The sequence below is a fragment of the Echinops telfairi genome, unplaced genomic scaffold (assembly GCF_000313985.2).
Source record: "Echinops telfairi isolate 266 unplaced genomic scaffold, ASM31398v2 ScPeMD7_44;HRSCAF=162, whole genome shotgun sequence".
NCBI classification, from domain to species: Eukaryota; Metazoa; Chordata; class Mammalia; order Afrosoricida; family Tenrecidae; genus Echinops; species Echinops telfairi.
The window spans coordinates 966,351-977,780 of record NW_022103942.1 but is presented as its reverse complement, the minus strand read 5'-3'; positions in this window follow the sequence as shown (position 1 = coordinate 977,780).

Here is an 11,430-nt window from a genome sequence, read left to right as displayed (position 1 = left end):
ATGGCAAAACTCTCAGACCGACCAGTTGGGGATGCAAGACTTTGGGGGGGGGATATACACACACATTTTTAGATATTAGGCGAGGTAACTGTCCAGTGTTGTAGGATGGGTTATCTCAGGGGCTTGTGGGAGCAAACAGAAGTTCCTCACACCGTTTCTTTTTATCCCACCTATTTTTCTGTTTGGGGGTCTTTTGCCTTTTAGGTTGTAAAAGAAGACCCATCACTTTCCTAGCAATGGAAGTACTCATTGTTTATAGGTGTATGTCAAAGTACGGGCAAAATAATGAAAAGAAGTGAAACCACACCAAAATGTAAGGTATATTTACACCACCCACTGGGCGTGTGGAGAGAGAGGAGGGGTAGTTAGTGCTTTTGCCTTCTCTGTATTTGTTAGTACTACTACATGATCCCAATGGGCATGGGTGACTGTTACCACACAGTAGTAGAGCCTAACTAATAAAGGGCACAGGAGTGGGAGAAGTGGTAGAAAGAAGAACACTTTGAATGCTAGCCTGGGGTGGCTTAAATAACAGCTCCCTGAGCCCCAGCTTCCCCATTTAAGGCCCACAGCACTTAATCCTGCTCCCATAAGGCTCTGGGACATGTGTTTTGATCACAAATGTCCGAGTTGAGGTCTGAGCTGTTGTGCTGACTGTTCCCTTCAAGCTTCTATGGGAGCATCAGAGTGGTAATCCACTGCTTAGGTCTGCCGGTGCGCTCTACACTGTGATTCTTTTTGCCTTGACCCCAAACTACATAACTCCGGCAGACATCCCAGCCCAGTGTGGTTCTGCAGGTACCCTGCAAACAGAAAGTATTTGTTTAAAAGTTCCCCACTGATCTACAATTATAATCGCCTGATTAGGTAAACCAGTGTTCACAAAATGGGATATCCAGAGCAGCATCATTATCTGTAATCTTGTGAGAAAGTCATATGTTGGTGTGTTAGTCTGGGTAGACTAGAGGAACAAATCCTGGACACACATGTGTAAAAGAAAGATTTATATACAAGAGCAATTGAGAAAACTTCCCAACCCAGTCCAGACCAAGGCCATAAGTCTGATATTAGCCATTATGTCCAATACAAATCTATAAAGTCCTCTTCAGACTCATAAAACACATGCAATGAAGTCAAATGCAGGACAATCACAAGCCAGTGGGTAGAAAGTCTTTGGGTCCAGTGGCATTGTAAGCATCTCAGTGCAGGCAGGGGTCTCTCTGTGGCTTCTCTAGTTGCCGAGGTCTGGTTGCGTCCATGTGGCTTGTCTTCTGCAATGTCTCCCAGAAATTGACAGAAAGAGAGGTATCTTCTGCCTCCAAGGAGGAAGTACCTGATTTCCCAAAATTCTCAGGAGAAGGCCATGCCCACACAGAAGTCTCATTGGCTATCTCCAAATTGACAACCTGGACGCCACCCATACACTCTTAATCCTTAAATTGACAGCAGATTGCGTGACAACCACAGCTGGTCTCCATTTCATACCTACATAACCAGAAATTCTAGTGGGTGGGGCCCAACAACCTGTTAGTTGTCTTCCCAGTTAACTCCAAAGGGACGCAAGCTGAAATTTGGACACCATGTGCTACAAAACTTAAAAATAATGTAGTGAATGAGAAGTACCTATTGATAAAGAAGTCATCATGCCTCTATTTCATACACCATTTCACATCCTTTTGACTAAATTCATATTTTTCATTGGAAAATTAAATTAAGTTGGTGGTCATTCCCATCTGGTGACCAGATTCAGAACTGCAGCTAGGGAATCACTGGGGGAAATGCTACACCACCAAGGAGTCAATCCCACTCATAGTGACCCTGAAAGACAGAGTGGAACAGCCCCTTTGGGTTTCACAAGCTTTAACGCCTTAGGGAGCCGGTGGGTTTGAACTGCTGACCTTTCAGCTAGCAGCCCAAGGTGTCATCCACTGCGCCCTCCCCTGGGCTCCCGACTGGTTAGAAAAAAGACTAGGAAGGGGACAGGGAAAGAAGAAGGATGGGCTTCCTCTGAAATTCCCCCAGAAGGCATTTTCTGAAGGGTTGTGTGGCAAAGGAAGCATGAAGCGCTGGTGCAGGCAAATTCCATGGACATCAACACGCCTGACGGGAAGTTTCCTTTGTCCACTCTTTCGCATTAAACGAAGCTCGGTGTGGGAGTGTGTGGTTAAAGTGGCAGTTGAAAGATGATGGTTTAAACTAAATATTATGCTGACACGTTGGTGGATTACATAGTTGTTCTGAAGCTGAGTGTTAGCGCTTCTTTATTTACAATATGGTTAACACCTTTGAATGCCCAGATACATATCTTAGCATTCATTATGCAAATTAAACCACAAGTAGACTTATCCAATACTGTCATAATTTTAGGTTAGTCATCTTTCTAATTACAAATTAGTGTACATATTTCCCAACCCCATGGAAGTGCTGGAGAAATGTAAAGGAGTAAGCAAAATGTACAGTTACAACCTGGTGTTCTAAGATGTGAATGCGACATACCGGAATGAAGCAGAGACAGGTGGAGAAGTCTGAGGGGCCGGCCCCAATCCCAACTATGTGGACAGCCCACCTTCCCCCAAGAAGAATTTACTTCAGAGGAGAGCACTGAAGCTATAGCTCAGGGAGAGGGACATGTCTGATCAGAGCACACAGGAACAAATGAAGGGGCAAGAAGAGATAGTGAAGAACATCCTGGCCCACCAAGCCTTCACAATGATATCCCTGCTCAGAGCAGCCAATGCACAGAGAAAACCATAGGGCCGGCCCCACAAGACACGACATTCCTCACCTACCCATAGCCCTAAGGGGGACAACACTGGGGACACAGTAAGGGAATTGCGCCAGATCTGACCCCACCACCCGAGCCAAAGTACTAAGGGTATGCAGTGGAACAGCAAGGGGAACAGAGCAAGGAAGTCGCAAGGGAATACCAAAAATAGACTTTGGAGCCAGGGCGTGGGACCCCATCAGACTCGACCGGGAAACACTCCTAAATGTCAACAAACAGACCTTGAACTATTTACAGGCTTTTGTTTTTTTTGTCATTGGTTGTTGTTTTTGTGTGTGTGTGTGTGTGTGTGTGTGTGTGTGGTGGTTGTTTTATTTTATTTTGTTCCTTTATTTTGCTCTGTCTTATTTTTTGTGCATATTATTATCTCTGCAGGTCTATCTAGATAAGATAGGCGAGATGAACTCTCTGGAGTAGAAACCAATGGGACTGACAGTTCTGGTGGGACAATGGAAGAGGGGGATAAAGGGGAAAGGAAGTGGGTATTAACAAACCCAGGGACAAGGGAACAAAAAATGATCCAAAATCAGTGGTGAGGAGGGTGTAAGAAGCCTAGTAGGGTTTGATCAAGGTAATGTAACCGAGAGGAATTACTGAAATCTGAATGAAGGCTGAGCATGGGACAAGAGGAAAGTAAAAGGAAACAGAGGAAAGAACTAGGAGGCAAAGGGCATTTATACAGATCCAAATACAGTCATGTACGTATGTAAATATGTTTATATATTATGATGGACAAATAGATCTATGTGCGTATATTTATAGGTTTAGTATTAAGGTAGCAGATGGACATTGGGCCTCCAATCAAGCACTCCCTCAATGCAAAAACACTCTGTTCTATTAAACTGGTATTCCATGATGCTCACCTTCCTGACACAATGGCTGATGACAAAGCAGGGACATAAGCAAATGTGGTGAAGCAAGCTGATGATGCATGGCTATAAAAAGATATGGTGTCTTGGGTTTTAAAGGCTTAAAGATAAACAAGTGGCCATCTACCTCAGAAGCAACAAAGCTTACATGGAAGAAGCACACCAGCCTGTGTGATCATGAGTTGTCAATGGGATCAGGTATCAGGCATCAAAGAACAAAGCCCATCTGTAGGCAACTGGACATCCCCTTACAGAAGGATTGCGGGGAAGAGATGAGCCAGGCAGCTTGCAGTGTAGCAATGATGAAATATACAACTTTCCTCTAGTTATTTAATGCTTCTAACCCACCCACATCCACCCACTATCATGATCCCAATATTGCTGTACAAATCTGGCTAGACCAGATGGTGTACATTGGTACAGATAGGAACTGGAAACACAGTGAATCCATGAAAGATAAACTACTCAGGACCAGTGGTGATAGTGGTGATACCGGTAGGGTGGGGAGAAGGTGGGTAGAAAGGGGGAACAGATCACAAGGATCTACATATAACCCCTCCTTGGGGGATGGACAATAGAAAAGTGGGTGAAAGGAGACATCCGTGCAAGACATGACAAAATAATAATTTATAAGCTATCAAAGCTTCGTGAAGGAGGGGCATCGGTGAGGGTGGGGGGAAATGAGCTGATACCAAGGGCTCAGGTAGAAAGAAAATATTTTGAGAATGTTGATGGCAACAAATGTACTTGACACAATAGATGTATGTGTGGATTGTGATAAGAGTTCAACAAGCCCCCAATAAAATATTTTTTAATAAAAAATAAACTACTCTCAATTAACATTTTAAAAAGAGTTGTACAAGTCCCCAGTAAAATGATTTTTTAAAAATTTACAGCCAGTGAGCTGATACCAAGGGCTCAAGTAGAAAGAAAGTGTTTTGAAAATGATAATGGCAACAAATGTACAAATGTGCTTGACACAATGGGTGTATATATGGATTGTGATAAGAGCTATAAGATTCCCCCAATAAAATGATTTTTTAAAAGAAAAAATGATGCAATTAATTCATGCTTGTTCGTTAGTTATTGTTTTTTGGGGGGGAAATTATAGCATAAATAATCTTGCATGTCATTAAACAACTTAGGACGATTTATAATAAAATTTTTGAGAATTTTAACATCTCATCAAAATACTATAAAAATTAAAAATACGATAAAAATTTAAAAAGTACTGCTACAAAATTATGGAAAGCTGTGCAATGAATGTACAAATGTGTTTTACACAATTAATGTATGTATGGATTGTGATAAGAGTTGTATGAGCCTCTAATAAAACGATTAAAAAAAAGAATTATCAAACTAAAAAAAATAATCATTGAACTAAAGTGAATAGGATGAATCTTCCTATTAAAAGATAAAGAGTGGCTTAGCTATCATGCAGAATGCATTGGAAAGTGGATGACTACAGATGCAATTAGGTTAAAATCTAATACCTGATCATTTGAAATGTTTTTGATCCATTTTAAAGTCTTTCCAGTTTTAATATTTTCAGCTATCTTTTTAATTGAGGTTTTTGTCTGTTTTATTTTGTTATTGTTAGTTACAAATTTATTTTTTTGTATATTATATCAAGGATAGGTAAATCTATAGAGACATAACTGGATGAATGGTTCCTTGGAGTTATGGAACAGGAGATTGCGGGGGATTGAAGAGCTAATGATGATGAGTCCAGCCGCCAAGAAAATGGTTTAAATCTGATTGTAGTGATGATTGTGCAACTCTTCTTGATGTGATTGAACTATTAAATTGTATGATATGTGAATTATATGCCTATTAAGAAAAAAAGAATATGAAGAAGTGGTAGAGAAAAATCAATGAAAAAACAAAGCTGGATATTTGCAAAAATAGACAAGTTTTATCAACCAATAGCTATCCTTATAAGGAAAAAAAGATATAGAAAAGACACAAATCACCAATACCAAAAATAGCTCCGGGACAAAAAAAAAAGTAAAAATAGGTGGGGCAGGTCCGCTTGGCTGCCTCCTCCTTGTTGCCTGCGCTAAACCCAGGAATGGTCTGACCGAGTTCACCAGGAATCACCCTTTGGTGAAGCAGGGGCAGAAAGGAGGAAGAAAAACATATCCATTGTCCTTTTGCGTGGACAAATGATCAGTGGGGAGGAATCGAATGGGCGCAACCGACTCCTGTCTGAGAGAGCACAGCCATGGCAGCTAGTCTCATGGAAGTAGGAACTGTATTTGGTGATCAGATGGTAGTGGTAGTGTATTTATTTGTATCATTTATTGTATTTATATAGCTTCCCTCAGGTCCTGCAATAGCAATAGGGAGTCAAAGAAACCTGTTTACATCATCAAAACAACCCGCTCCATAATTCTTCCTCCTTCAAGCGACTTGACTTCTCAAAAGAGAAATATAGTTGAGACAATCGTTTTTTATGACAATGAAGATACAGAAACAGAATGGCCAAAAGTAAAACTTTTGCTTTTTGGGGGGCGGAGGGGGGCGAATTAAAAACAGAACCAAAGACTTGGATTTCTCCACTTCCAGTCTTTCAAGAAGTAAGAACAAGACCAGAGTAGGACATGTTAATCCAGGTAGAATGAATGTGCATAAGACATTTCAGAATGGAGGATTTTCAACTTATCATCGTCCTGAGATGCACCTACTGAGGATACTGTTGTTACTCAAGTTGATTTGAGCAAAACTTCCTCCAAATCGTATAGCATGTCTTCTTTCTCTCCCTTTGAAAACAAACAGAATCTTAAAAAAAAGAGGTCCGGATAAATCAAAATGTACAATTTGTAAAAAACTAACAGATTCGTCATGAAGTCGGTGTCACTAATGTAATTATAAGCTCTGCAGTAACCAGTGCTTTAGTAAGTACAGACTGGCCAATCGTCTGACAATGAATTGTGAATAATGTCAAGTACATGTTCAGTAAAAGCACTGGAAATAATGTTCTGATTCTTGAAGGAAAACAGAAAAGATTTTGCTGCCAAAGCTGTGTTAGCAAATATAAACAGAAGGTGAAAATAAAATTTATTTATATTTATATATAAATATATAAAATAAAATTTATATATATAAATATATTTAAAATATATAATTTATATATATACATATATATCAGCACTAGAAAGATAAATGCTATTAGAGAAAAAAAGGAAGAATTTTATGTGAATCATAACTACACTTTTGGGAGAAAAAAAAGAACAATGGAATACTGGGGGGAAAAAGAAAAGACTTTTGAGTTACAGCTTTCAGTAAAATGTAGCATGGGCATATTAATAATCAATAAAGATGAGAATTCACCTTTTCCCCCATGTCAGTCATAGATGATAAGTTTCAAAAGCAATTGGAAGAGGAAAAAACCAGAGGATTCAACTGTATAAATTATATTTTCTGCATATCCACATACATGTCCCTGGACTTTGAATATTAAATAATACAATAAGCTTATTGAAAATGATCCTCCTCAAGTAAGAAATTTCAACCTCCAAAAGATAATTCAGGGAAGAAGTTTTCAGAAACATTTATGAATTCATCCAAACGATGAAAAAAATCACTAGATCCCTGTTACTTTATTCTACCTCAAAAAAATTCCATGTTTTTCTGTTTTGCAAACTCAGTGTGGAAGGGAAAAAAAATCAAGTAAAGAATGAGACTGGGTGTAAGAATTGGCAGCGCTTATCACATATAAGTAAACAAGAAGAAAGTGAAGTGCACATCAGTGATAGTGTTAAGTGTTCAAAATTTAAATCTGCTTAAAAATTAAAACTGGAAGCTGCAGAACAGTAATTTTGTAAATATGAGTAAAAGTCTAATGCGCTAGTGTTATACACTTAATATACCTGATTTGGTATTTGACATGGTAGTGTATTACATTTACTTTAAAAACTAAACAAAACAAACAAACAAACTCCACCTGTATCTAACAGTCAATACTATATACGTTGTCAGACTCTTCTACAGAATAACTTCCATAGTTCATAAGCAGTAGAATGTTTCAAATTCTAAATTAAATTGAACATAATAGTCATTAGTGCAGATTTCAATAAAATCAGGTTTTACTTTGACCAAAATCAGGTTTTACTTTGCACACCTCTTTATTTTATTTTATTTCTTTCAATCCATTTTATTAGGACCTAATCCAGTCATCATACCATTCCCTAGTTCAATCACATCCAACAGTGTTGTACAATCACTACCACAATCAGTTTCAAAACACTTTTTTCTTCTTGTGCTCCTTGATATCAGCTCCCCATCATGATCCTACCTCCTCTGTCATCACATCCCCAGGAAACCTTATTTTAGTTATTGTCTCTATAGATTCACTCATCCTGGGTTTCATATACTGAAAAACACTGAAAAATGCATAACAGAGAGTCTACCAACAATGACAACATGTAAGAGATAAACCCCAATATGAAAAAAACAGAAAATATTAAAGATCAAGCACAAACTATATCAAAAGGGAGATCAAATGTCAAGATTTTAACCATTCTAGTCAGATTTATCATTTTAATCTACTATAGCCTCTACAAAACTGTGTGACCACCAAGGTATTCCCATCCCTCAATTATGATTTGAGGGAAATCACCGGAGACTTCTTCCTTGCAGATCCTGACTTCCAATGCTATCCATAGCCTCTGCACACCCGTTTTACAATTCTCATTTGAGGACTGAGAATTGGCAATGTAGGCTAATTTTCTGTTCTAGAAACTTTTGAAAAGGAGGAAAGATATGATTTATCAATATACCAATGTGAACACAGATCCTCTTTGTTATTCAAACATTAAAAATTCAGAAACTGTATAGGAACACAATGGAATTTTAAAAGTATAGGTTTTGTTATTAAACCAAATACCTGTGATTATTTCTTTTTCAGCAAACCATTATTTTATTTGAGCAAAACATCATTTGCTAAATTAAGTTGGTTAACTTGCATTTCACTGGTTTTACAATTTTTAATTTAATTTGTAAATGTTTAAACTTTTATTATTGTGTGAGAACTGTGAAATAAAGAGTATATATTTTAACAAATATAAAAAATGTTGAAATGAAGATATATTAAAATTTATAGATAAATAAAAGAATGTAATCACTACAGGTTCCATAAAAGGATAATTTTGTAGACAACCTTATAAAGAGAATATTGTAGACATCCTTATGTCAATATATTTGACACTAAAGTAAAATGGTTGAAAATTAATCCACTTATATTTCCATATAAGAAAGCGATATACCAATTCTCATGCTCAAAAACAAAGTATGCGAGTACCTATTGCACCACACCTTTAGATTTCATTTTAGGGAGAATACATTTTGTCTCAGCATTATACTTTCAAGATCCTGACAAACAAGACAATATGTGCACATATATGTAGCAGGAAGAACACTGCAGGATTCACCTTAGGCCTGGAGGATGGGACCAACAGGAAAAAGCAAATTGGCAGAAGAGTGTTGGACTGAAAGTCCATAGCGTTTGCACTGGTGCAGTGTCACTACATTCACAACTTCATTGTGAAGACTGAAGACCATTTGGTGAAGTCTGCGGGTGTTTATTACCCACAGAGTAAACAGGACAGGGATGGTTAGACCAGCAAACATGGTGGCTCCCTGGAGTGATGCTAGCATCTACAGGACAATGTTGAATTGCATCCAAGCATGTTACAGTTCACATCTTGGGAGGAAAAACCTTGAATTCCTCTCTCCTGGATTAAATAGTCATCAGCTAGCCAAAACTACATGCTACACAGCATTTACAGAGAAACAGGGGTGTGTGTGTGTGTGTGTGTGTGTGTGTGTGTGTGTGTGTGTATCAGTGCATGGAACTAAAAGAGAAATATTAAAAGATAAAACGGAGTGATAAAAGAGTAAACCCCCACAATCAATGAGCTTCATTTAGTGCCTCTGTTAGTGTGGGATAAATCGATTGGTGCCAGGAACAACCCTTCCTCCTTTACACCACTGAGATAGCTTCACAGAGTTCTGACATTCCTCAGACGGCAATCATCCTCCATTGAAGAATTTACTTTGTGCGGAGAATGCACCCAGTATTATCCCGTATTATGTTCCTAATTGGACACTTTTGGGATAGTTTCTATCTATCCTTTGGATTGAAGTCTGACATGCCCTTGTGTGAGAAGAAGTTCATGCGCTTATACCAAGTTTATAGAATTGGTGGTCTGGCGATTTAGGTTCTGATCTCTTGCTGTGAGGGTGCCCAATGAACGGTGTCCTGGAACAACTGCCATATATTTATTACTCTAATGCTGTTTTTTTTTTATTGTATCCCTGGTGGTGTAGCAGTTACACATTGGGATGCTAGCCTCAAGGGTAACTGCAAGAGAAATACATGAGATTTTCTAGTCCCGGAAATAGTTAAGTCTCAGAAACTCACTGGGAAAGTTCTACCCTGTCCTGTTGGGTTGGTAGGAGTCAGAAGTGACTCGGTGGTGAGTTTTTTAGTTGCTTTGAAATGATATGCATTAGTCTAGCAGGCATGAGTCTGCCTTTGTGGATGAGTATTATTCAAAGTTCTGCTTTACCCCATCCCTCATTGTTCGTGTAAATAGGGTCCAGTCACTTAAGCTTTTAACCTGTGCAAACAAACAATTCATAAATAATGGTCTGAAAAGCTAGGCTATGTATGTACAGTTTCCTTTTCTCAACAGTGTTTTAAATTCTATACCATTGGCAAAACTAAGGCTGCTATTAATGAGACCAGTCCCTGGAGAAGAACATCATGATTGGTAAAATATGTAGAGGGCCAGCAAAAGAGAAGACCCTTAACAGGATGGATTGACACAGTGGCTGGAACAACAGGCTCAAGCACAGGAACAATTGCGAGGATGGTGCAGGACCAGGCAGTGTTTCCTTCCGTTGTTCATAAGGTTGCTATGGCTCAGAACTGACTCTATGACACTTGACAACAACAACGGTGATGATTTATAATGCTCTCTATTTTAAAATGACAATGATGTCTCTAAAGTGAGCCAGACACACATATAAAACATAGATATATGGGCGAATTTTGGACTTGCACTTCATCGTAGCCATAACTTAAGAACAATTAGTTCTCATGACATGGCTCTACTTGATGCTTGCCCTCATGAAGAGATTACTGAAGATATTGGTGCTATAACCAATTGTGGTGAAGAAATCAGATAGTGCCCAGCTATCAGAAAGAATAGCATCTGAGGTCTTCAACATTTGTCTTAAAACAAGCAACCATATAAGTGGGGCATCAACTAAGTCCACATGGAGGAAGCACAACATCCAAGGATTGTAAACAGTGAAATAAAACTCCAAAGAAGAGAACAATATCAGAACTTAAATTGTGAGAGCCCAGTTTTCAGAAGGCTATGGATAAGTGGAAGCCCCAAATCTATTTGCAGGCTCATCACATGAATTAAGCCTCCAGGGAATCCCCCGTCATAGTCCAAGGATGTGAATAACTGCTTTATCAGATAGAAAGCATTGTAAAGTGAATTATAGAAGATGTATTTAGATGAACAATCTGGAGGAGAAAACATTAGGACTGACAGTTCTGGGGGGACATGGGAGAGGGAGAGGTGGGGGGAAAGGAAGAGGTGTTAACAAACCCAGGGACAAGGGAACAACAAGCGATCCAAATTGGTGGGGAGGTGGGTGTGGAAGACCTGGTAGGGCATGATCAAGGGGAATGTAACAAAGAGGAAGTGCTGAAATCCTGGTGGGGACTGAGCATGATAGTGGGACAGGAGGAGAATC